Raw genomic sequence first — 4,800 nt, 5'->3', positions numbered from 1 at the left:
AAATGTTGTCAGCTAGGGTTTTGTTTTCTGGATTGTTCATGTAAATTGCAGGATGAGGTGGAGATTGAAGGCAAGGTGGTAGCATACAGAAGAAAACTTTCATTGTCAACTGTGGAGATTAGGAGGAAGGAGGAAGGAGGATGGAGTGCTGGTTGCTTTGGGTAAGCAATGGATGACTCAAGTAATCTCTGCTCAGAATTTCAGAACTAAACTTTGATTTCCAAGAAATTAAGTTATTAATGGGGGAAAGGAATCTTCATGGGTTACATTCATAACTCATCTTTTGCAGCAGGAAAGAAATTTCGATTGTAGGTGGAGAAGTTTTCTATTCTTGTTTCTTACCCTTTCAACCCGGTGAAAACGATGAAGAGAGAGATAATGGTGTTTGTATTTGGGGTTTCACTCTTAAGGGTATTATGGGGGGTTCACCCTGTTTGAAGGGTAATTTTGTCATTATAAAAAAGTTAACAGGAACTTAACTGCTAAGACCTAATGGAGTGGACTAAGTCGATATAAAATTAAAAAAAAAATATGGGGTGTGTGGAATATTTTGCCCAAGTTTGGGGTGTCTGTAACATTTTGCGTACTTAGAAGAGGTGTCCGTGAAATTTTCCCTAATAAAAATTAAAGAATAGAGGACTCACTTGGAAATAAAAGAAAAGCTAAAAGTTAAAACAAAGCACTAAACAGGACCTACTTGGAGTCTGCTACTCCAGAGAGGGGAAACAGCGACAGAGGAGGTCGACTCGATGGAGATGCTGCGAGGGTTTTGATCGACTGAGGAGTTCAGATGCAGAAGAGATTTTCTCGGCCAGCGAACGATGTCGAACCAGTAGCGGAAGGTCTTCTGAAACCAGATATGAAATTTTTTTTTTTGGTTCTCTATCTCTTGCTCTCTCTTCTCTTCTTCTCTCTTTTCCTTTTAATTTGATTCTGATTGTTGCTGGTGGAACCGAAAGCGGTGGAAGGGGTCGATCGAGTCACAGTGGGGAATGGAAGAAGGCGGTGGAGTTTGTCGCTGGAATCAACAGTCATTTTTTTTTGGGAGGGGGCGAAGGGGTGGGGTGATTTTTCGATGGGTTTCAGTGAAAGTTGATAGAATGTGGGGTTGGTTTAGGGTTTTACTGTATTTTGACCCCTTCTTTTTCAAACTGGGACAATCGATTAAATCCAAAGTCTTCACTTTCCCATTCATTTCTGAAATCCAGATTTACAAACAATGGTCCCAAAGCGTACACAATAGCATTCACTAGTAACAACTGGAGAATCACTATGCCTTCTTGCAGCGAAAATCGATCCTAAATCGTTAGTAGTTGATACAGTTGGGGGATTTCCTATTCAAATTTATTTCTATGCTTACCAAAAGGTTCAAAACTTGAAACAGTATACCTCTCTGTATTCAGGGATTCGACGGTGAACAGCTGGGTTCCTCCATGGTCTCCATGTTCCTGGTACCAGCATAGGGTCTTTGGGTTTCTCCTGATGGATTGAGAGGATCTGTCACCCATGTTGCGCTTAGCTACAATTTCACTGAAGCAAAGAGCGAGTGGAGTTACAGGTCGCACTCTGACTCATTTTCAGCAACAATGGTGGCAGTCCAAAGATGTAGAACAAACACAAAAACACTGGGGTGAAGGTTTCATACATCGCTTCTCTGGCTCAGCTTCAAGTCCTAGTTTGTCAATATGGAGACGAAAGAAGGAAATGGGAAAGGAAGGTCTGAATGTCGTGAAGGAGTTGAAGCGATTACAATCCAACACTATCCGGCTTAATCGATTTATGCACTCACATGTCTCTCGCCTCCTTAAAACTGATCTCTTCGCCGTTCTTGCTGAGCTGCAGCGCCAAGATCAGGTTTTTCTTGCTATGAAGGTATACGACTTCCATCCCTTATGATAATTTTGTCAAATAAAGAATTGAATTAGAATATGTAGCTTGCAACATCCTCCTCCCTCAGAAAATAAAACCCTTTAAAAAAAGGGTCTCCATTAACATCATGACCTAGTTTTCACCAACTCTGCATATTGCAAATTAGGATGTCCAAACTCATCTTAGCTCATGTTTCTCTTGTAATCACACTAAAACCCCAATAAGAAAGAACAAATATACTGAACATTTCAATGGTTCCAACTTCTGAGAGGGCTTTGCATGTGTGATATCATGGGGAATGATACACAACCAAGCTTTACTATTTTCAGTTTGGTCTTGCCACAGGTTTTCTAGGACATATGCTAATGTTCAGGCATAAAATGCTCTTCCTCTGAACTTCTATACTCAGATAGAGTAGTTTTATTCGGTAATCTTTTTATGGAAGAAAGTTTCATGTCCGGGAGCATGGCTTCCGTGCCTGCACCCTTCTGTCTATCTTTCTCCTCCTTCCTATAAAATGAACTCCCTACCCCCATAGATTAAACCAATGGGGGGGGGGGGGGAGGGCTGATTGGATCTCATGCAGGCGCTCCCGGACAGAGAACACTGTTCTTTATATATAGTGCCCTCTTAGCTCAGTAATTCAAACTCTCACAAGATGTTTAGTTCTTGAAGCCTAGTTGAAGACAGTATAAATTAAGGAATTTTAGTTTCTTGTTTATTTTATGTACTGTTTTTGTTTTTGTTTCTCAACTTCTCATAGATCTTGAATGTCTGTCTTCTCATTATATTATGACTCCTGGTTGCCAAATGGGGAGGATGCATTAGAAAAGCAAGCATGACATGAATGAAGTTTGAAGATGTTTTAACATATTTTTAGTGTATATGCAAGTAGTGACCATCCCCTTGTCTTTCACCCCTCTACAGATATACGAAGTGGTGCGGAAAAAAATATGGTATCGTCCTGACATGTTCCTTTACAAGGACATGCTTATGATGCTTGCAAAGAATAAGAGGTTTGGGAGGATTTGAGGAGGGAGGAAGTTTTGTTTGATCATCACACTTATGGTGACATAATTAGGTGTTTCTTGGATAGTGGATTGCCTTTGGAAGCAATGGAGTTATATGATGAGATGAGACGATCTCCTGACCCTCCCATTTCATTGCCTTATCGGGTATACTGAAAGGGCATATACCATACCCTGAACTGAGGGAGAAGGTAAAAGAGGACTTCCTAGAATTGTTCCCAAGTATGATTGTGTATGATCCACCCGAAGACCTGTTCGATGACCAACAACCAATTAAGGAGAGTGAAGATGATTAAGGAGGGAGCCTGTCTGGGCTTATACCATACTCTGAACTGAGAGAGAAGGTAATAGAGGACTTCCTGGAATTGTTCCCAAGTATGATTGTGTATGATCCACCTGAAGACCTGTTCAATGACCAACAACCAATTAAGAGGAGTGAAGATGATTAAAGAGGGAGTCTGTATGTACTGAATGTATCCAACTGCAAGGTCGTTCTCTCATGCAAAAGAAAAAGAGAACGTAACTAGTGCATGAGGCTCCCGCTACTGCAGGGTCTGGGAAGGGTCATATGTATGCAGCCTTACTTCTGCTCGGGGCGGGGAAGCTGTTTCCTGAGTTCTCTCTCCTGTAAATGGGTTTTTATTAGCAGGTTCAGCAACTCTCTTGGCTTGGTTAGGTGTTAAGGTTCTGCTTTTGATGTATTGGGCATGGGAGACCCTTTTTTTTTTTCTGGATTATGAATAGTTGTTAACGACTTTATTTATTAATTGTTAGAAATGATAGTTTCAGACTTTCAGTACCCTCCCACTCCTCCCCCTCCCCCTCGCCCTCCCCCACCCCAAAGAAAGAAAAAAAAAGGATGAATGTTGTAGTGAACAATTAGGGTGTTTTGCATTTTTTTTTTTCTTTGGGGAATTGGGAGCTTTATATATAGAGTAAATTAATTGGACATCCCTTGTACTATAGCCATTTTGCTAAGACTCTCCAACATTTTAAACAATTACTTGAACACCCCCTGTAGTTTACCATTTCTTTCAAGTAGGTCATGTCCGTTAGTTTAGTGATAATGTCATCAGTTAATTTTTTTGTAATGCTTAAACTACCCTTAAAGGGTTGTGAAGTGACCCTTTTACCCTCTTCCTCATTCTTCCTCTTCCTGCAAATCACCTATTTCAGAAACCCTAATCGATTTCAAAAAATTCTCTCTGTTTTTAAACAAATTTCAAATCAAGAGATATTTTTTTAATACCTGAGTTTTGGGATCTGGTCTGTCGGCTTCATCTCTCCCTAAGTGTTTTGTATTCATCTGTTAATCTAGCAGAAGAAGAAACACAAGAAACATTATCTTCTTAGCCTTTCTGTTATTCAGGAAACCACTCTGAGTCCATGACGAAGATGATGAGGTCCCACCATTCACCAAACCAACAGCCATAGCCATCTTCAACAAAAACCTTTCTTCAACTAGCAAGCAAAATCCTCAAAATCGACACAACAGGTCACCAAACCAGAACCAAATGTCTGTAAGAGTTCTTCGAAACCCTATAAAAATAGGAGTGGGAATCCAAAAAGCCCCAATAATGGATGGAGATGGTGCAGAGAACTGTCAAGGACTTATTAATAACACTGATTGGATTCGAAATTCCTCTCTATTTAATGAATCAGAGAATAAAATATCACAGGAACTCACGATTTCAATCCAATTTGATGATTTGATGGATTCTGTTTCTAGCAGGGCATGGTGGGGTGGGCAATGCGGGATGGGGCAATATTTTTCATGACAAAAAAGCTTTCAGTCTCTGCAATTTCACTCAAGCCACACTTCTCAGCAAACCCAACTCCACCTCTTTCAAGGTATAAAGTAGCAAAATATCTATGATGAAATTGTTTATTTTCCTGTTCGTTT

At 40.2% G+C, this 4,800-nt stretch overlaps 1 pseudogene; it reads left to right on the top strand.

Moving 5' to 3' along the window:
* Positions 1–1,484: 1,484 nt before the first annotated feature.
* On the top strand, positions 1,485–3,400 carry LOC122640615 (annotated as a pseudogene).
* Positions 3,401–4,800: the final 1,400 nt, after the last annotated feature.

Source organism: Telopea speciosissima, chromosome 9 (genome assembly GCF_018873765.1).
Source record: "Telopea speciosissima isolate NSW1024214 ecotype Mountain lineage chromosome 9, Tspe_v1, whole genome shotgun sequence".
Classification (NCBI taxonomy): Eukaryota; Viridiplantae; Streptophyta; class Magnoliopsida; order Proteales; family Proteaceae; genus Telopea; species Telopea speciosissima.
Note: the sequence above shows the minus strand (reverse complement) of the source record. Positions and strands in the feature narration are given on the sequence as shown.